The sequence below is a fragment of the Calliopsis andreniformis genome, chromosome 6 (genome assembly GCF_051401765.1).
Source record: "Calliopsis andreniformis isolate RMS-2024a chromosome 6, iyCalAndr_principal, whole genome shotgun sequence".
Taxonomy (NCBI): Eukaryota; Metazoa; Arthropoda; class Insecta; order Hymenoptera; family Andrenidae; genus Calliopsis; species Calliopsis andreniformis.
Window position 1 is genome coordinate 11,033,380 of NC_135067.1, and position 23,234 is coordinate 11,056,613.

At 37.5% G+C, this 23,234-nt stretch overlaps 1 protein-coding gene and 1 long non-coding RNA gene across 4 annotated transcripts in view; both read right to left on the reverse strand.

Moving 5' to 3' along the window:
* The window catches only part of Dnc (phosphodiesterase dunce), a 420,060-nt gene that overhangs the window by 284,539 nt on the left and 112,287 nt on the right, over positions 1–23,234 (reverse strand). The window contains exon 1 of one of the 3 annotated variants that reach the window (XM_076380424.1): positions 8,867–9,212. The exons of 1 other annotated variant lie outside the window; for it this stretch is intronic. The gene's annotated coding sequence lies outside the window, so the exon portion shown is untranslated. Of the gene's footprint in view, positions 1–8,866; positions 9,213–23,234 lie in introns of those variants that run through there. One more of the 3 variants, XM_076380425.1, reaches the window with a different exon arrangement.
* On the reverse strand, positions 9,281–22,668 carry LOC143180423 (uncharacterized). Its single transcript, XR_013002127.1, has 3 exons — positions 22,610–22,668; positions 20,786–21,000; positions 9,281–11,839 (listed from the first exon to the last, which is right to left on the reverse strand). It is a non-coding gene; the product is annotated as an uncharacterized LOC143180423 (long non-coding RNA).

Here is a 23,234-nt window from a genome sequence, read left to right on the forward strand (position 1 = left end):
GAATTAATTGAATTGAAATTACTTAAATTTATGAGACCTACATTCAAGAAACTCGTCAAAGTTGAAGATACATAAAACGGCTATATGCCTTATTAAACCAATAATATAAGTTCCACATAAAAGTTCAAGTACTATAAGTTCCCTATGTCACCAGCTGGAGTGATTCCTTTGACTTGCTTCAAAGGAAAGAGCTTTATATGAAACACCTTTTGATAAAAGCAGAGATGTAAGCGGTAGAAAGACCCTCTAGAATTCTATGATCGATAGCAGTCTTTTGTTGGGTACAGGAACAGGGGCAGACAAGTCACAGAAGCTCCTCTCTAACGCGTTGAACCCCAGCTGGAGAGTTCTGGTCGTTAATTTCTACGCCTACCCTGCTCTAAACTATCTTCCTTTAGTACTGAATACTGTCGTATCCGTTAACAATGGTGTATAACGACGCACCTCCCATTTAGATCGGTTCAATGTAGTTAGGAGTTGAGTCATCGCGGGCTGAGCGACGCTTTTCGACGCCATTATCATACAGTTGCATTCGGTTGGTGCCACGACTCCAAAAGCTGGCGATAGCGTCGTTAGGTAACAACCAGGTAACATCAAAGCCAAAACAAATCAGCGACAGTATATAAAGCCTCGTAACGAAACGTTTTATTATCTGGAGTCTGGACGTAAGAATGAATCGATATTACCATAAGAACTGCTGAGCGTGGAAAAAGACTTTTATTAATTCAATTGGAGCGTTACGTCAGTCTCTGGTCTCTACTAGCGTTATCTTGCTTCTAGGTTAAGCGTATATCTTAAGTTGAAAATAGAGTTTTCAGCCCAGGGCCAAAGTAAGCAATCCATTGTCCCTCAATTAACGTTCCCCACGGTTGAACGTAATGACACAATAACCATTTTCGTCTAGTTCAATAACAATTTAACCGGATTATCGTCACAAGAAGGCACAAATGGAATTGGCAAATCACAGACCCCACGAAAGCGCTTCCCTTATCTCGACGATCGATCTTCCCTGGCGGTGTTTCTGACACGAATCCGCGACTGAACCAACATCAACAGGTTGCTCTGCGACGTGAAACAAGACGGCGTCGTCGACACGAAGGCTCGATGCACCTGCAGACAACTGATATCAGTTACGACGAGGCTTGTTTGTTGAAAATCTGTTCATTTTTAGACCGAATACAACTCGAACACCGTAAATCCCTACCTCTGCTTATTTATCTGATATTCAAAGACGAGAAAAGAAAACTAACGCTCCAGAAATGATGATAAATTAAATTTCCTGAAGGTGGCAGGATAACGTTGAACCAAAGTATACGTATACTTTGAATTCCATTCATTTGATATTTATAGATCAGAAAAAAGATTAGTACCTCAGAGTTCGAAACCTGATACTGAATTAGAAAGCAGGAAGAATTATACCAAGATCTAGGCTCTTATTTAACTGTTCAAAGTAGTCTGAGAACCTATTATAGAATAAGGTGACAGATGTCCCATCTTATAAATAATCCAACAGCTCATTCAATTGCCTACTAAACTACTTGGCGTGAAAGACACTTGCTAACAGATACGGCAGTCAAAGCTAGAAACTGCCACGTCAACATTGTCATTGATTACAAATTGCTGATGGTTAGAAACGAATAAGTGACAGGTGCCCCTTATTGTCCCTCCGAAACTACCCACACGTGCGATAAAACTGTCAGCACATAATTCCGAGCAGAAATTTCGCAAGGTCGCTCCGAAATGAAACGGTCGCGAACATACGAGCTTGGATTCTGTACATTAGTAGTCGCATGGGACACGAATCTGGTCTAACGATAAAGGAAATGGTCACTTTAAGCCCCGTTCATCCGTCGCCACAACGCAATGAGAAATTCTCTCGGACCTGACACGTTCATCCGGGAAATGTACGACGTACTTGCCACTTCGATGAGCGATCTCCTCGACGCTCTAATTATACGCGTTCCGTTTCAAAATTAGACGGCCACCCAGCATTTATAGCGAGAAAGGAAAGCGATCCACTGCGCGGCTAATAATAAAGGTCATTATTTACAGGAATATTCCTTTAGACTCACTTTGGAGGAGGAAACATAGACACATTTAGATATGACTAGGCACTTAAAGATACATCTTTAATGATCTAAAGTTAGATCTTCGAAGACCTAACAGCTTGACCCTCTGATTATCTAATCATACAAACGCTGAGACACTGATTCAACTCATTATACATTTAATTAGTGGACTGATTCATTACTTGATAACTATGTATCTGAAGATCCTCAGTTTCTACTTGTTTGATGCACTAATCAGCTGCTTTTTTGACACTTGATTTCATACTAATCTTGTCAATTAGCCATCAAGTCTATTTACCTCCTCTGCCTATCTAATCATCTTTGTAACATCTAGTCATATAACCATCTAATGTCACACAATTAGCTACTATGTTTACATGTATAATTACTTTACCATCTTGTATCACGTACATCTGATCCAATTACCTAACTAAACAGCTATCTAACCACATACTCACTTAGTCCTCTGATCACCTAATCAACTGATCCATCAATCCCTCAATTAATCTCTTGCCTTCTTTCCCAACACCAATGCAGTGATGCAGAATGCTCTTCGCTCCCTTTCACAAATCCAAACTTTGACGAAATTGACTATACAAAAGAATCATCAATCCCATTGTAGTTCTTTAATTCTTCTAATTGTTCTTAATTCTAGAACGAATTCGTTGTTTCCCCAAAAAAGGGTTCTAGTAAGCAGGAAATATTTGACAACAGAGAGGTTTCGTGTATTCAGGCAGGGATTTGTTTGCATAACGAGAATAGAACAATGCACGCGTGGTGAGACATTGTTCGACGTTTTCACGGTGGAACTCCCTTTTGTCGCGGGCAAACGAAACGCAAAATTTTCGGAGCAATAAAGTCCCAGTGGCTTGATTTAATTAGCGACGTGGCCAACGGAGGGAAATCCCTGGGTCCGAGTATCGCGAACTCGTTATTTTATACGGAAGTTACGTCGTATCAGCCTCCAATTACGGGAGCGACATCGAATGGAATATCAACAATCCTTTAATCATCCTGCGTCGGTCTGGGGGATTTATTAATGCGCGAATGTAGAATTTCCGTTAAAATTGTCAGTTCGTCGCGGCACGCCATTCAATCAATTATCGGCCAATGTGACAGTAATTACTCAGTCTATCGTTGAGTATGAGTATTTACGAGCGTAAAATATTAGAAATGTGCATAAATTACTTGGGTTACAGCTTCATTTTCCCTGCTTTGGATATACGTAGGGGTAATAGAAGCTAAGTGAAGCACTTAAAATTTAATTATGCATGAAAACAACAAGCGTAATAAAATAAGGTCTAGTTTTTGCTGTATTATATTACACACCTTTGCCTCTGAAATTTGTACAATAAAAGTTGTATCGCTTTTAGTAATTAACGAAATATTTATTTCAAGAATTCTTTACAATCTTTTATTTTACTCCATTAGCGGGGTGAAGTGAAATCTACGCGTGACTGATGTGAAAAAGAAATCATAAAACAACTAAGTCAGTGTAAATTAATATTTTTATTGAATACTATAGTGAATGAAGTATTAGAAATAAAAATTTCTGTTACTGTATAAAGTTTATTACTGTTTCCTTTATTTCTTTTTTATGGGTAAGATACTTATCCTCTATCTCTATTTATGCTGGTTTATTTTCCTTGTATACTTTCTGACCATTCTGAGGCTAACACGATTATAAACTTTATTATAAACTTTGGAATGGAGACTTCAGAGGCAAAGTGAAATATCACTATCGTGCACGAGTTCATTGAAATAAAAATATATGAATTTCGTATACAATTTATAGCTTGAAAAGGCTCGTAATGTGTTACAGTAAAACTTATTCCATATACTTTCATATAATTTTAATGATAAACTTAAAGAATTATACCTATGCGAATGAGACATTACTTATGCATTTGATTCCAAAAATAACAATTTTATGCACAAAATATTGAAAAGTCGAATAGTAACTGTGATCAATGCACTTATCTCACAAACGGGCTGACAGGTAATAATAGCTTCCATTTATACTTGCTAAAGTGTACCCACGTATTACAATGATCGATATTAAGACTACCTACTAATAGCATACAGAATATTTCACTTTAACCCTATGTATTTCCTCTACGTATACTGTAATATGATAAGCTGGCTTTGAGCTAAAAAATTCTACAATGGTAAATAATGTCAGCTGTTCACACTGTTACATGACAACCCCCAACTACACACTACAGCAAGGCTTAAGTAAGCAACAGAAAAGCTTGCGTGAGACGTTCTCCTATATCTAGACATATTTACCCAGACTTGTCGTTTCTTATTATCATCGATTCAGAACAGACATTTCTTTTCCATTTATGCCTTATTTGCTATGTTCAAGATAATACAAACTACTGATTAAAATGGAATATTAAACGAACCAGAAAAATTAGATATTCGTGCATGCACTACTGTTAGAAAAAGAAATAATTAATTAAACAATTTTTAATTAAATATCTACAATAGTTCAAGGATAGTTATTCCCATTGTGGTTCTAGAAGATCCTCTAAATAGAGAAACTGAAGTAGTTGCGCAGAAAGGACAGAGAGGATTCTGGGCTTGGGGATGAGTTCTCGATAAACGACTAAAAGCATTCATTGTAGTTCGTAATAATACAGACAGCGCAGTTGAAAATGGGTTTATACTCGGAACGTATGTGCCTTCAAAGGTAGAAGCAGTGTTATGGAAGCATGTGTGTATGAGATATAGTAAAAAATTCTTCCGAAATATTTTTTAAAAGCTGTGAAGGAATTTTTAATAAATATTTTCCTTTCTACATTTTCGTCAAGGAATTTCAATTAAAACATGTTCTGGAGCGTCGAACGAAAGAATTCTCGCAGAATTTTCCATAAAATTCTAAAGAATTTTTAGTACACTTATACTTCGTGAACCGCCTTTGCACAATTATGGAGGCATTTTAATCGAATTTCTCTGATAACCTTCTCCTAACAATCAAAGCTGCTCACCAAAAATTCAATTAGTCGGAACGTTTAGTGAAACGTTCTATTATGTTGGGCAGAGGGTCGGTGTAGCCCCTGTATCCAAGATGTCTCGGTAATCCAATATGTTTTATTGGATATCCGATGCCGATAACCATCAAAGCAAAACCGATACCGGATCATCATTACTGCCAGGTCGAGCAGCAGGAGGAACGCCATAATCAGGGCTAAGCAAGCAGTAATATCGAATAGGCCATTTCCCCTTAGACCTGTACAGCGCGCGTACATATGTAGACCAGCATCAGGGAGAATCGTACAAATGGGGGTAAATAGAGAGGATAAAAACGTTCAGCGAAAGGGAATCACCTACGCTTAATTACGATTTGATTGATCGTGCCATTATTTGAATACTGGGTGGATGGCTTAAATTACTGTGTTTGCACGTAGTGTCATAGAAAGAAGATCAAACATTTAGAAAAGACTCTGTGGTGAATAAAAGCGAGTCGACTAATGTACATACTGCTCTTTGAAACAATTTTCTTAGGGAATTTTAAATTTCTTCTCGAAGATAAAATTTTCATCAGGAAACTTCCTTTAATTAGTGCTTTATCTTACGAAAACAGTGTTCCTAGGAGGAAAATCGTTACTTCAATTTTCACAAAATTTTCCATTATCTTAGTTATCTGGATCCTGTTTATCTAGTGCTTAGTGTAACATTTAGTTTGGCATTAATTCTGCAAGTTTGTCTGTTCTTAAAGTAAGGAAGAAAGCAATTTTACAAGAACTACTGTGCCATTTAAAAATTTGTTAAGTTCAATTTGAAAACATTCAGATATATCTGCTATGTTCCTTTGTAATCTATAAAACAGTTATCTATTTTTAAATCGACCTGTATTGAAGCATCATCGTTATCTGAGCTTTTGTTAAGCGACAGCCTCGTTAAATGGGACATGTCTGCAGAGATAAATTCACTCCCTTTTTATTTCCTTCACCTGTCCTGTTCGCCGCGAGCACACGCTTTGAATATTTGACGTGCAATCGGTGCACCGGAAGTGCACGTGTGAGACCCCCAGTCACGATTGTAAAGAAGAGGCTGCAGTAGAATTTACAATATTCTCAGGACAAATTGGAGCACCGCAACATCCTATGCACTAGTTACTTCATCCCTTTTCTTTCTCGAATTTTCTTTTAATTTTGTAGAACCTCACTCTCTGCTTCCCTTCTACCTCCTTTTCTTTTCACTGTACAACTTCTCTTCAAGATTGGTCCCTTTGTCGTGCCCTTATCTTCTGCTACTTTACTTCAATTTCTATTTCCTTCCTTTCCTTTCTAGTAAATTCTCTTGAAGGAATTTCTATTTCTGGTAGCTCTTAGTGTCTTACTTTATCTTCTTTTCTGCTTAATTCCCCTTCTTTCCATTGATGAATACTTTGCTTCTTTCTTCATTAAAAATTACCGTTATTTTTACCGAGTTTATAGGGACAATGAAAGTCGCGGGAGAAAAGACTTTTTTACTGATAAAAAGTTTACGCGAGGGAATTAAAAAAAAGATTCGTTAATCCGTAAATAATTATCTGATGTATATTCGGAGATTAATCCTTTCACAGTAAAATACAATTAATATCAATATCTTGGACGTTTATGTTTTAATACTGTGAACAAGGAAAAAGAGTTTCCAGGTTCTTCTATCAAAAAAATATCCTCCCCTTTTAGGAAATATTCTCGTCCAATGAAAGAATAAATCTCTAGTATACTAAATAATTTATCGAATATGAAATTCAGTGTCATTTTCCCCATGAATTTTTAAAGGATCATCCCTTTCCCCATCCTTTGAAATTCGATCATCCAGGCATGAAACAAATTTGTGTCACAGTAAAAAGAAAAAGGGAGATAATGTAATTGCGTGGAAGACTGACAACATCAAATTGGTGATCTTCACAGCCATTTTCTCCAGTTTCCACGTAGTTTTTATGCCGTGGGATCTAATTCAGGGCTACCGTATAGAGAAACATCCATCTATCATTCATCTCTCGGTCCCTGAAGTAGCGCTTTCATCCTCTCGTAATTCGACACGCTCCATTTTCTCATCCATTTTGAAGCTATACCCGCGCGTAGCCCTCTTTATTGCTTTCGAAGTACAAGTAGAAAGGCGAACAGAAATCGATGAGTGGATGGCCGACGAAAAAGGAAGCGTAAAGAAAAACAGCTCGTTGGTAGCGCTTCTCGTCAAGTCAGACATCGTAGAACTTCATGCTCGCAAAGTTTTTCGAACCTGCTGTCGTTTATCGATAGCTTACCTTGGAGGGCCAGGTCCCTCGAGTGATCTTGTGGACGTTGGATGTTACAGTTCGACAGCAAGTTGGTCGTTTATCGTTTCCTTGTTTATTGATGGTGGTAATAACTCGAATATGTTATGCTTCGCCTAAACTTACACATACTGGAGGCAATCCATCTTTATGTTTGGAAATAGGGCGTGAACTCTTGAGTAAGTGTCAATATTATATACACAAGAAAAATTAGGGCTGTAATTTAGCTAACTTTGGATATTAGTTCTTCTTTTAATTTCTATATTCCAAGAAACTTATATTATTCTATGTGCAAGACAGTATTTTCAAATTCCTTCCCTTGAGTCAATGTCCTAAAGGTAACACTTCATGATTTGATAACAAGGAATTCATTGTTAATATAATGGCTTGATTACTTTTGAGTACTAGAGACAATTATACTGAGTATTGCGGTATGTAGGGAAACGTTGAATTAATTAATCTTTTCTGAGGGATAGCACCATATTCCCTCTTCCGTATCCACGACCTACGTACATCATCAAACATTAACTTCCATTACATTGCATAAAGGAACTTCTGACAAAGTTACGTCTAGTCTTAATTAATTCATAACAACGAGAAGGATTTTAGTAAATTAAAAAGCTGTACTTTAAAAAATGACTTCAAGTGTCTGTGTTTTCTAAGGGGAAACAACTAATATTAATTATGTAGGACTTATGAAGATTGAAGTCTGGATTACAAATACTTGAGTTTGATTTTTTGCGCAAAAACGTTGTTAAAAATTGCATGTATATTATTTTGTCTGTCACGAGCATTGAATGGCAGCATAAAAGTAAGTAATAATAGGATTTTACGGATTCTATTGATAACATTGTGAAAGTCATCCTCAAAGGGTTTCACGTGATGAAATTTCATTCGGTGGAACGTTTGTTACTTTTATAAATGTAATATGTTAACGTTCTATAGAAAAATATGAAAACTGACAATGACAGCCCTAGTCAAATGCTGTATTTTTTCATGTCAAGTCAACGAATTGGGAGAACTGGCACATAGCTACCAGGCACGTGTGGCCCAACAGAGAAAGTTCGTTCACCTAAATGTGGCTATCGCAGCAACAGATGTCCCAAACTTTTAAGAGAACATTCAGCTCTTTTCTGTCACCGAAAAAGGCTTTGAGAGCAAACCACAAAAAAGGAAATGTCACGATAAAACTTGCTGGTTCCATTAGCGGTGGTTCTGCAAATTGTCCTAACAATTAATAGCTGTGTAAGCTATGCTCTTTTAGACCAACCACAATTCAATTATTGAGAATCGCTCCATTTCTGAATGATACAAAAATCAAGTTTCTACTTTAGCAGTTTTTGCACGTGAGGATTAAGTGAATATAAAAATTTACATATGTATGCATGTATTTTCATCTCATTCAGTAATGTACCTTTCTACTTAAACCTATTAAATATGTATGTTATATTCGCTCTGAACAAGACAAGGAGGACCAAAGAACCCGCCACAATCTTCTAAAAAGGTTACAGAAACATCCACTGACCTTTCCTTGGTGTTTCGGCCGTCCTCATCATCCTCCTCCTCAATGTCGTGAAGTCTGGGACTCAAACGGTGCTGGGTACCACCTTCTTTCGAGAAATCGTCCTCTTCCAATCGAATCTGTTCAATCCCTTTCTCGTCAAGGTCATCAAGATCTTCGTCCAGATTGCTCAGAGGCGCCAGTTCCTTGTTTTGCTCAGCAGACAGTTTCCTTTGTTGCTGTTCCTTTTCCTGTTGCTTCTGCTGCGACAGCTCCTGGTGCTGTTGCTGTTTCGGGTGCTGCTGATTCAGTTGCTGTTGCTGCTGGTGTTTGTGACCGATGGAGCCCTTCTTGGCCTCGGGGGTGGCCCCCGAGACAGCTGCACCACCCCCACCCCCGCCGCCACCGGCGCACGGCAGGCAGCAAGACCACGCGCCCCCCACCTCGGCACCCTAGCGCCACTCAACGTCAAAACATCCAGGGCCGGCTGCACCAGGCTCTCCTTGAACCCTTCTGGACCACCACGAGCTGCTTCCAACCGCTGCCGAGACGTTTCTTACGGGCTACATTGCCCCGTCTCCAACTAAACCGAGATCAGACCTAATCCAACCTACGCAACACCCTTTTTCTTCAGAATTTCCAGGATTTCGGAGGTTCAGTTGAGATCTCCTGTGCACTCGTATCTTGTCAGATAAGAGCGTTCAGCTTGGAATTGATTTTACCGATCTGCCTGGGACCCTTGACCTTTTTCTACCTTCAAATTATACTTAGCTCAAGTTACTCGACAGTATTTTCTTTGAATCGCCTTGGACTCTTGTAGTAGGTCTTTAGTCTGTTCCAAGTCTCTTTTATACGAGGACCTTCTGTTACGGTAAAGTCTGCTCAGTTTCGAGACAGTTGCAAAGGATTATTCCAATAGATCTCTACTGGTTACAAGCTTATGCGAATTTTCCTGGGATAGCCTTATTTTCGAATACCTTTCCTTGTATTGTAGTTGGATGTCTATGCTTCTTAAGAAGTGAATTTTCTACAGTTTGAAAGTATGTTTAATGCAGCTTCCCGAGGTACTTAATAAATCTTTTTGAGCGTTCTGGTGTTATAAGCTATCTGGAGGTTCCATAAATTCTAGAAACTTAGACTCCAGCAGGAGCCAAGACACGATCTTATATTCTGTGGAACGAATTCTTTTCAAGCACCGCTAGGTACAAAACATCAGGTTTTGTAGAACAGTCTTCTCGGCTTCTCTTTCTTTTCTTATGAATAGAAATTGCAACGTACTTTCAGCTTACATAATTGAGAACTCTTCCAAGTGACTTCATCAACTGAGAAGCTCGTTTTTCTTTACGACCTTCTGGTTCTTTATAATGTCAGATTAGGGTTAATGAGCCGTAACAGATGTTTCTTTCATCTTTAAAACAATGCCCATGTCTTTGCGGCTAGTTGACGTCTTTAAAAGATCTCAGACGAAATTTTTCATTTGTAGAATATCTAGTTAAAAATTAGTATTCCTTTTCAGTTCCACGTTTTAGATAATCAATTCCTCTTAAAATTCAGTGATCACTTGCCAAAGTTTCAAGTTTCAACAGTTAAGCCATAACGTCACAAAACTTCTAAATTCTCTTGAATGATGAACCTAGTTGTTCGAAGTATAAAGTGCTGAGAGTGAAGTTTGAGCTGCTTGATGATGTTATAGGCCCTTTTTTCTATTCATGTATAAAATTTCAGTGATGTTCAAAAATTTTATGAAGGTGTTTCCATGAATTTCGAACGTGATATCAAAGAATCCCGCAGATTTGTAAAGTTGCTTTAAAGGTCTAATTACTCGGTGGATAACCCAAGGTTCTCAAAACTTGAAGAAAGTTCCAAGTCGTTCCAATAGCATTTTCTTAATGCTTATGGATCTTTCTCAGTACCAATTCCAAGCGATTGGAGAACATTTGTATCGAACTCCTTTCAGAAAATCGACCCTTGGGTATAAACTTTACACAACGACTCTCGTTATCCTCGAAGAGGTTACAAAACCTCTCGAATGCTTCAAAGGATAGTGCCCAGCAACTTCTATGTAAAAACACAAACTATGCTTTTAGGTACCCTGGAAAGGTTGTAGGAAACCGTGGAAAAATCGCAGATCCTCGTTTTTGCTCTCACACGTCAACTAAGACACTTATTACACACAGATATCTACCAGACTGTTAAGAGTCTTTAATGCTACTGCTTTTAGAAACACACTATCACGACAGAGGCTTACTTAACTTATAACTAGTTCTTCAGTTACACAAGCACAGTCAGGGTTGAACAGAAAGCTTTTACACTAATGATTGTTCCTCTTTAACTTCAGATGCAATCAGGTTCCTCAAATCACCACTTGCACCAACAGTTACTTCCACTTCTTCAACTAGAACATATGAAATCAGAACGTATTTGGAGGAGTTTGAGCCAGTTTGGACGCGGTTGACAGTGTTTGAGCAGGTTTGAAGGATCCTCAAAGCGATCACCTGTTGAACGCCACTTCATGCTTCAGTAACATCGATTTTCAGATTCATCTTCACCCAAATCCATTTTTAGCTCTCATCTTCAGTCCTATCAAGCTACCACGTTATTTAAAACCTCGGTTCTTAGGGATCTATTCTTTCACCATTCTCTCTGCTTTCCTGATTGATCCACACCTCGAAGCAGAGTGTTGCTTCGGTTAAGCACTTCTCCACAATCAACCTCAAGAGAAGAAAAGTTGACTTCCCTCTTTCCTTTAAGGTGTTACTGACGCTTGACGTTCATTGCAGATGGTAATTTGGCACACAGTTGAGTAGAAAAGATGTATAGAAAGCGGTTACGAGATCGTCGAGGTGACTCAACTCTTCAGGATTACTCCTCCATCCCCCTTTCCACTGGAACACTGTGCGGCGGTCAGCGTTGAGCAGAACACAAAACTGATTGTCGATGGTGATACGACCGCACGGTGATCCCGTTCGCCGCTAAAGATGCTTTCACATTGGTACTCTGTAATATTTGTTTTATCAACTCGCAAATTCATTCGTATTAGTAAGAGAGAGAGAGAGTGAGTGATAGAAACATGTTGCATCACTTGGTAACTTGTTTCGCAGGATCATTATGCCTTAAGTGCTAATAGACAGTCCTCGTGATAAATGTTTAGTCATACATTAGAGATGATCTGGTGGTCGTGAGCACGAAATCAGATGACTGGGAATGACAGAAACTGACTGTTTGTCTTAATTGAATTTCACTTTGGAAGAGGTGTAGGATTTTGCAGGGTATCTAGTGAAGAAGGAACTGTTTGGTTTGTAATTAGGTAAGAAAATATGAGTTCAACATTGGTCGAGTTTAGTGTCAAGTAGCTTGAGTCATACAACTTTTGATAAATGTCAAAAGTTTCGCAGAATATCGGCTAATTAAGACATACACTTGATTTTATACTTTTTAATACAGACATTAAAATTGAATTCCTATATTACTGTTTTTGTTAATTTACGTAATCTGTCGTTCGAGGCCGCCTAATTTATTTTCCCTCTATTGTCTCTTTGTAAAGGTATTTCAAACAGCAGAATTCCCGCATTATTTTACATACTGTACGAGTACATAGCTGTAGCTAGCTAACAAAGCTAGCAAATTTCTAACAAAGCTATCTCCAGTATACATGTTGTACTAAACTCTGCCGTTAAAAGCTTCCAGCAATAACTTCAGTTCTTGAAGGTGCACCGTAAGGAAACAATGAATCAGATAGTGTCAGTTCTGCCTGACTCTGTACTGTAAATTATATTTATATCAGCATTAAGTGTACATTGATTTTTCATTAAAGTCAGCGAAGATATTTAATCTCTATCTACTGACTTTTAAAAATATACCAAGTCAGATCAATCTTTTCTGCAATAAATTTAATTATTTAAATTAAACTTCTCGTAAAAGTCTTGAGTGATAATTCACGAAATTCATAAATATACATGGTCATTGAACTACAATTTGTAGTAATAAATCACAAGATCTTAATATGCAAATGAATATAACAATTATTCATTATACTACTTAAATAAGATATTCGTAAGTTTGCTTAATCTTGTGCTCTGCAATAATTGAAGTTTTTATTCATTACTTGGTTTCGAAACGCGACTCTTTCATCTCCCTTTTAATGAAACGTGAAATGTATAGGATATGGCAGAGTTGTGCCATTTATGTCGCTAGGATAGCTCTCGTCATCGAAATATCAAACGTTCGTCGATTCACGTGTAATATTCGACGCCGCTTCGAGCAGGAAATCGAGTTGCCCCGACCGAGTATTCGATATTAGTCAAACAGAAATCGATAGTCGAGGACGGTTATCGTCGAGAAACGAACAGAAAATCCTGTGACTCTGAACACTCTATCTTCGCTGTGAAACACTTCACTCTCAACGATGTCAGACAAAGGGATACATTTATATAAACCGACACGATTATTCCACCTCCAATTTAGCAACATTTTTCTGTTCACCATGGCGTTATTAATTTAAACGAGGGAAGCGTCAGCCTCGCTTCGAAAATGACGCAACCAGACTGAAGTAATCAAACCAAAGTGGAATTTTTAATTTTCCCGCAATCCACGTCAGTTTTTATTAACCATTACTCTGTAAATTGCTTGGATAACGCGACTACGTTGACGTAGATGCTCTTTCCGGGCCTAGGATTGGTCGCTGCCCTCGTTTTTTCCCTCTCGTCGAAGTTCTTCAATTCTGTGGAAGTGGAAAGGGATTTCAGCTGACAGGAAATTGAATCCACAAAGGTTCGGGCGGTAACGAGGATCCAAACTGTTCTCTTCCTATTTTAACTTGCTTTTCCTCGATGATAACGTGCAATTTTTTACTACTTTAGATAAAATAATACATTTCTGTAAAAACCACAGAATCTCATATATCCGAACTAACTTGAAATTCAAGTAAATTTTAAAATACCAATGTTATTCAAAATTGAAGCATCACAAATACTAATATTCTTTCACAAAATTATACTCGTAATTACTCATTAACGAGAGCGATTAGTTGCCTCGATCATTGCACAAACCTTAATACTCGCACGTAGTCTCAGTCTAATCTTGAACAAAGATCGAGGCTCCAGTTTATATTTTCTCCATACACGACAGAATGTACTGCTCGTAAAAGCTAGCAGAAGACGAAGTTATCCATGTATCAGATTTTCCGCAAGGGACCGAGGGAAACTAATTTTCTTGACAAACGAAGGAAAAGCTACTTTCCACCATCAAATAGGGCATTCCATTCTCCTGAGAATCCGATTAAACGCTTCCGCGTATCGAATAAACAGGAAATTAGGTTACGTCATTAGGTGACGCTTTCTTTACCCCCTTTCAGAGCCAGTAATCCACTAGGCTACCCAGCCTGGTGATTAATTTCTCTTTAAATGAAAACTCGTGGCCTGACTGCTACTGCGCCGGTAAATAACGATCGATTTCGCCACCCTTGGCATCGATAACCATGTTAGCTGCTGATATAGTCTGTAAGCGGGATCATAGCTGACGATTGTCATCGAACATTTCCTCGGAGACTATCAGCTCTTTTTCAATTTAATTAATTCATCGGTGGGCTAAAACCTCGTATATACAAAGGTACAGTGAAAATGACGGAAGCTGGTGCAATATTGATATTCCTACGCGAGAATGGTTGATTATCAAAATACACAACGAAGCATTATCCATCCCAGTATATCTTCATCGGAAAATAATACTTCTGTCTAACCGAATGAAATACAGGAAAAATATTGGAAGAGAAGAATGTATGAGAAAATAGAGGGAATTCATCGTAAGCGTTGCGATAAATTGAATTTATGGTCAAGCAAATGAAACTTCGCGTACGTAGGCTAGAAGGGCAGCAATTGGAAATCGAATGCCTCTGTGAATTTTCAGTGAACTTTGTACCAGAGGCATCCTTTTGTTCGTAGTTCAGGTTTTACTTGGATCTATTTTAGTTTGGCTGAAATTTTGGTAAAATATAAGGTAAATTTAAAATACATAGTTGCATTTTCAGTAAATTTGAAAAAATTATTTTATTTAATTAATTTTCATTAAATCGTAATTTAGTCTTAGATTGAATTCACGTTTGGATTAAGTTTGGTTTGGATAGCTTCTGTACCTGTTTTCGAATTAATATTTGTCAGCTTCTATATAAATTAAAATAAATGCAGAGTAGTTTTACATTATCTCATAGAGTTAATCCTAACTGAAATTACCATTTCGTATATACCTAACATGAATTAGACCTACGATAGATGTAGATTACGTACACCTGGAATTTACATCTTGTTCAAGCAAAATCTGTATGAGCCCCGAGATTATGTCTAGTTACGATTTCGATGCTTCCTAGAAATTTAAATCAATTATAAACGAGCTTTAGGTTAGACCCTAGTTAGACTAGAGTTATTACTATATTCTATGCAAATTAATTTCACATGAAACCTAAATAAATAATACCCTCCACTCATGTTAGATTTAACCTAAGCTCAAATTAATTTCACGTTACTTCCATAATTAGTTCAATATCCAATTCAAGACAAATGTGAGTTAAATTTCAAGAAGTTCCCTTTTGAGATATCATTAATCGAATTAAACAGATTTTATCGATTTTCCTCGAGGTTCTAGTCTATTCTCTCAATTTCAGTCCACAACAAAAGAAACGTTAATTAAAAATTCCAACCGTGTTTTCAACGCTGATGTTTCCACCATGCGACTTGATTACAAGCCGTGGTCTCCGTCATCAATTACGCGTGTGCCCGTACAGGATCGATGATCGTATCAACTGGTAATCATCGATTGTCTGCGCGTCTCCCCTCGTCGCGTGTCAATTAATCGCGCTCGATGGTCAATAAGGCCCTGGAAAATAAAATTACCGCCGGCTACGGAATGCGTCCATCAAAGGCCGCCTTCAATGAACCCCGACGTTTATTTTTGCGATTACGTAAGGGAGGGTTCCCACACCTTTCGTGACCGGGATCCGTGAAACTTGACACGAGGGGAACATGCCTGTTGATGGTCAGACAATGTCACGTGAAATGTGTTACATCGGGGAAAGCGGATAGCTGGAAGAGTGTGATGGTATGAAATAAAGTATGCGTGAAATTTTCACATTTCTAAGAGTTATTCAAAGAATTTGGAGAATGAATTTTCCTCGAATTTTATGAACTTTTGTATCCATGAAATAAAAGAAGGATTACGAACAAATGGAATTAAATACACAGGCTGAGTCTCGCAACTGTGTCGCACAAATTTTATTGTAAACTATTCGTTGCATGAAAAAACTATTTCAAATGAAAGTTGTTTGATATCGAATGTGTGGTTCTTTTTTGTTATGCTTATTTTGATACCAAATAACTTTCGTTTGAAATATTTCCTCATGAAACAAATAGTTTACAATATAATTGTGGTGATAGAGTTGCGAAACTCGTCTTGTATAATACAGGAAGCAAGTAAACTGGAGCACAGGCTTAAAAAGAAAGATATTTTATTATTTCTTTAAATTAAAGTTTCCTTTTAGAAAGTCACTTTGAGTATTTGAGTTCCTGTATTAATTAGTAGAATTCAATGGCGAATGAAATGAATAGCGCAAAAATAATTATAAGTTCATTCCTAAAGGAATTGATGTGAGAGGTATAGTGAATTTGAATAGACGTTACTAAATATGGATGCCGTCTGATAAATCGACTTTCTGGAAACCGAGCGTTCTTTCGGGAAAGGTTGTTCTGCAATATTCACCTACTCCTCCATGCAAAATGTTTCCCTCTGGGACAGTGTCACCAATTCATTGATATGCTATGTAAAGTGCTTCCAAAAGGTAGGTCAAAACCTTGCAGTTACTATTTTCCTTTTGAGATAAAAAATATTTAGTTAAAATAAAGTTCTAAAATACACAAAATCTCCCAATTTCTCGTTCCACTCTTGCAGTGAGGAAAGTTAATAAAAAATAATAAAATGTCAAATAATGAAATAATAACTAGACTGCGGATCTTTATGCATTCATGGGAAATATCAATGTACAAAGAAATACAGAATTTATACCACATGGAAAAATATTAAAATTTATACCACATGGAAAAGTACCATTTCCCTAATCTTCTATATGAAAATTCATATTCAGAATTCATTATTTCTTATGCAATTAAACAGCTACTGAGCTTAGTAAATTTCAGCTGTTCATTATCTTTCAGAAACATAAATTGCAAATCCCGAATCCACAAATTTTTCGCCGTATCGTCCGCCATCTTCTCGCTTAACAGACAACAAGAACTGGCCCCAACGGGGCCATGAAGAACGCCTCATTTCCCGGTAAATTTATCAACAGCACTTTTCGTGCTCGACAAGAAAACATTGCGCATTGCAGTCTTAATTGCGAGCGCCTCTTTCAGCGCGGAACACTCGCGAGCCGTGGCAGCCTTAATTAAGCGAACTTGAATAGGAATCACCCTTTTATCAGCTTCTTTCACGGCCCATATCTCCCGTTGGCGGAGGCAGCGCAGAGGGAAAGAACGCGCAACAACAATCACGAACGAATCTTCTTCACAGTAGACAGGCGTATCTCGAATTAAGGCACTTTCACAGTAGATTAGAAGCGATAAGACGCCCTCCCTTTGACTGTAGATTCGAGGGAATTCGAGCGAGCTTCTTCCCCACCTTTGAGAAGCTTTCCTTGGGTCTACTTGGTGATGTTATAGTAGCGATCCACTTGGATGCATTCTGGATGGAGTTGCCTCGATGGTATGTGTTTAGAGGAGACAAACGGATTCTGGAGGTCGGCATGACATGGGAGAATGTTTCTGCTTCGAATCGTTGAAACGGTTTGAATATTTTCCTTCTATAGAATCACTACGATGCTTTTGACCACATGTTGTATGAATTCACTGTGACGTTTAGCATGCGGTGGGGAAGAATGGTGAATGTGGCGGCGCAAGGGGAAATGGGCTGTCGATTGTCAGACGTTGAATATTGATAGTAGTATTGTGGCTTTCGGCATGAATATTGTAGCTGCCGATACTTGCGTTATATTTTAGTATTGTATTACTAACAATACAGTTAAATTTTGTGGTATTGGTAAATATTGTAAAATACAGAGTTCATTTGACACTAGGCATTAATATTTAAAATGTGCACTGCAATGTTAGTAATTAATAGATTTAGTATTAGTTCTATTTTAAATAGTTGTTTTCTTTTCTCTTTTTCCTTAATATATTTTATAATACTAAAGATATCATGACTATCTACTGTCATATTAATAAAAAATTAAATACTGTATTTGTTGTATTATCATAGTATAATTTAGCGTAGTTTTGATACTTTGAAGATGTAGTCATTTCCAAAATAGTGAATATTTTATAAAGTAGGAGATCGAAGGGAAATTCAATACAAGTGAAAATGGATCGTGTTTGGTCAGACATGCATAGTGTACTATGTTAGCTTGTCATTCAAATTTAGAAGTTATTAGATACAAGTCATATACACTTTCAAAACTTCTATGTCCACGCATAGAAGTATTAATTTTTCCACCCCATTATTAACAGACTAGTATAATATATTCCAGAGAAATTAGTTATCAATAAAATTCCTTTAAATGCACATGCTCTACATATTAACTGAAACAGTATTTAACAATTCAGTTGCGAGGTCGTTCCTCATGTTTATAAATTTTAATAACCGAATTACGTTGTATAATCATCATAACATACAACATCACAACAATGTATATTCAATACATTACACAATTTATGCAGATATATGCATATTCATTTTGAAAAATTGTATCGTTATCTATTCCACTAAAAAGCACCATAAACATAAAATTAATCTCTACAGCACACCACAGTATTTTTATGAGTAAGTAAAATTATCTATTTTCGTCAAGTTTATTTAAATACTATTTTCCTCGAGACTAAAATTCAAATGCTAGCGAAAACAATAGCTTTGCTATTCACAGAGATCTTAAAGAAACGATCATTAAACGTTACGTCTAAAATTAAAAATACATTACCATGTAATGCAACATGTTTTCAATCTCTCACTCTCATTCTCTTTTTCTTTTGTTCTTAGTAGGGAAAATTCGTATGATAAAATTGACAGACGCGTGTCACAATTGTAAAGCCCAACTGAATCTAATTTTTCGCCACGCCAGTCATCGACAATGCACGTTTATACGCGAAGAAACAGAGCGTTTTTGCTTTCACTGTTGCCAGAACGACAGCGGTGGGGGAGGGTATTGTCGAGTTTCCGCTTTTGTGCTCTCTTCCTCAGCGTTTGGCGAAACGAGTGACAGGACACTGTTCTCACGAGCGTAGCGAGGATCGATTAATTGATTCGGTGACAGTATTCTGCCGCCGGGGAAGACACCTTCGAGGGGTTCGTGCTTGAAAATACTGTGCTACGGGAGCGAAGAAAATAAATGAAAGACTATCAATCAGAAATTTTCATCTATGCGATCAATCTTGCCGTCAGCGAAATGCAATCGCCTATTTGCTATTGTGCTTCTAAAATGCCTGTTAAATGCGGGAGCTGAGGAAATAAAAATTTGGACCTTTTTTGAGCTTCACTTTTTATGCTTTAAATTTATAATACTGAAAAGAAGGTTTAAACAAAAATTATATAATTATTATATATGTCTAACATTGCGTTTGTGATTATAACAACTAGTATTAAAAATTGAAACTCAGTAGATCATAGTAGAAATTTTGAGTAGAAACATGAACAATTTTAGGTTGAAAATTTTCAGTTTGAGTGAAATGTTGAAGGATTCAAAAAATTTTTCTTCAGGCTGGTGGAAAGTTTGGCAAGCGCATTTCCGTCTGTCAAACTATAATTAAATTTTCGCTGAAACTTTTGTGGCACAATTCGCTCGCTTTGAGGCTGACTTTACTGGATCCCCTGAGGATCTGGCTGACCAGCAACGCTTTTATTCTACTGCGTCAGCGAAGCAATTCCGCGCGAACTTTAACTTTCGATACAAGACTCAGGACTCTAACCATTTTCCATCAGTTTCATTTTTCTTAAGGTTGTAAACAGTAATATTACTTTAAAAAATTATTAAGTTGCATGTTTCTCGAACTTGTACTTCATTTATTTTTGTAACAGAATTCCATCACGAATAGAGTATTTTTGTAGTTGGAATATTCAGTGATGTTTCAGTTTCCTTGATAAATTCAACTGCAATGTTTTCCATTATTTAACCTTTTGTTTTCTGAACAGAGTATCTATTTTTTGAACAGGTAGGAATTATTTCAGAATATAGAAGAGTAGAATAAATTTTTTAAAATACTTTGCCTATAACTTCTGAATATAGATCTATCGAATCTAAATCTTTAAATAATGTTCCAAAAGTGTGTATTTTAGGATCTAAACACTATTTATTATAAATAATTTCCAAGACAGAAAATATATAAAGTAATAAAACTACAAAATAGAACAGTTTCGTAGAATATTATCACTTCATTGAATGAATATACAGAGCCAAAGCAGAATATTAATTTTCAATTGCGTGACTATCATCTCGAACAGAATTTTAAAAAACTCAAACCATGTTTAAAAGGCAGAAATTAAAATTCCTCGAAAAGTAGATTCAAAGTAACACCTATATCAGTTTCTACCAAATTATACCCCACGTAATTCTCAACCTCCCATAGAATCATTGATCAGTACACCATGCGATCACTAATCATTCCATTACCAGCCCATCCATTATGCACCGACACCTATTTGTCTATACGACAAACAGGTCTCGCAGGCGCCCCATCTAAACACGGTTCACGTCCAACGCAATCCAAACATCCAACCCCTCGAAGGTTAAAAACAACCCCGAGATCGTATCGTCGTCCCCCAAAACGGAAGAGAGCAGCTTTCGCGCACCTAGAGGCGTAATTTGCATCGAAAAACTTCCGGGGGTGGCTAACAGCAGATAGCACGACACGCAACCTGTTCTGGTGCCACGAGGGGGGCTGGCTTTCCGCGCCCTTACTGGATCTGCTTCGAGGATTTGCTTCGGGCCTGATCCTCACTGTCAAGATTCACCAAGATTGGAGAAAGCGCGGTTTGCACTGGGCGCGGGCGTGACCGCTGCATCCCCCGATCTGGTCACAAAACATTCACACTGACGCACGACACGAACGACACTTTCGTCACGGTTCGCACTGGGGAGAACGATGGTTGAAAGTAGAATAAGGGACAGAGCAAGGTTAATGAAAAAATGAGAGTAAATTAGTATGCGTTAGGTCGAAGGGGTGGAAAAAGGGTGGAAAAATCTATTGAAGAAGTGTTTGTGTGTCTGATTGTTACAGAATACTGCTTAATGAGTATTAGGTAAGTGTTTTAGTAATAGGGGTAATGACGAGGTCTACATTTTGCAATCTAATCCTTCTAGTTTATGGATTTAAGCAATCAGGATATGTGCGAGAGTAATTATGTATGTATTGCCAAAGATATAAGCTAATGCTCATAAACGTTGACAGAATAAGCGATTAAGAATTTATGAACATAGGAGAGGTAGCTGATGCTTTCATGAATTAAATATTCTGGTGCTGCGTTTTAGTTCAGGGCAACGTCAGTTTATTATTCTTCTTTAATTAAATCCTTTCTCAAGTTTGATAAAACTCTTTTCAGAGTTGGGTTAATTGTAAACTGGATTTCCAAAATAATGTTAGTGACTTTGATAAATGAAGTCGTTTTGAATCTTTGTATTTTCATATAATTACTTTGAAAAGTAAAGTATATTCTATTGAAAACGAGATTAATAATTTATGCTATTAGCAGGAAGAAAGAATTACCTTAATTGGGAATATTAAATTCTAGTTTTGGAAAACTTATTTGAGTAAAATTTCAATTCCTGAATCAGCTCAATGTTTTTCACCAGTTCTTTTAATTATCGAGCTAAATTTTAGATTATTAGAACAGAACAAAGTTATACAAACGAGAACCTGTTGTCAAACATCGATAGACCTCAAAAATACTTATCATTCGAGGAAGAAACTACGCCGGCACCACGTGCAAGCTGACCTAGAAAGGCCACCTGATTCTTACGCTACTGCCACCAAGAAATTCACACCCTCCAATGTAGAATTTGTTCACTTCGTCAAAAAGAATAATTTAAACCCATCGGTTTGAATCCAAGCCTCACCTATCTGTCGCCGAAGATAAAAAAATACTTGAAACACAATCTAAACAGAAAAATCAACTTCTACTATACTAACATTAAACACTGCATGTGAGCAACAAGACTGAACCACATATGTAAAAGAAACACTTGCTCTACAGACATTACTCCAAAGGAGATGAACACCGTACGAAGTCAGACACCTTCACAGTAGTTAGAATCAACGTTCAGCAACATCTCCCTCTACACAAATCTCCCTCAACTCATCAGATCACTACTCGAACTAAAAAACAATCCTCCAAAAACACTCTTAAACAACATCCTCCACACAAAAACTTCTCTATTTACGGTAGCCTTAAGGTACCTAAATTTTGCATATGGCGACACTCCACCCCCTGATTTTCTTCAAATCAGCACGCAGGCGAAAAAAATCACCTACAACGACCAGTCGAAATGGAAACTGGCTCGCAATGGGTGCACAGACACACAAACACTGGCTCGTAAGGGGGTTGAGACGAGGACTGCAGTTGCATGATGGGATACGTGCGAGTCAGGCGATGCAGGGGCGTAAGCGAGGAGGATCATGGAAAATGTGATTGCCAGGGGGAGATACGGAGGGAAATAGAGTGGTTTTCGAAAAAGGTTGCTACCTCGAAGTGGCTCGGTGCTTCCGAGCCAAAGCGATGAGCTCGTGCGCCGTCGTATTGACGTTGACGGCGGCCGAGACCCGACTGACGGAACGATTCTCTCTCCGGCGTTGCTGTGGCACAGTAACGTAGCATCCGAGGAAACCAGAGGGTTTCCACTGACCCTGTGCCACCTACAACGCTTGCAAAAGGATCCTTTTACCAATTTTGTTTGGTGTATTCATTGTTGATTAAGGACGAGTTAGAATAATCTGGAGAAATTTTGAGGAAATAATTTGGCTTTATTTTTTTTTATTTAATTTCACTTGGATAATTATACAATTATATTTGGAATTTTCATTGTTATTCGGGAATATTTAGATAATGCTTTTTCGTTTGTAAATTAGATTGTACATTAGTGACTTACTTTTCTCGAGAGTTTACTATTTTTGGGGAAAAGAAAGGTGTTCTTGTCTGGAAATAGTTATGTGGTACTAAATTCTCAGTATCAGGTACATGTTTCTCGTCATACACTATCAAGACAGTGATAATACTAAACGAACTATCTAGATATCTTTATTTTCTTTTAAAATTGGGCCCCATTTTGAGTCTTCTAAATTTAGACCTTCTATGGTTATTGATCAATTTT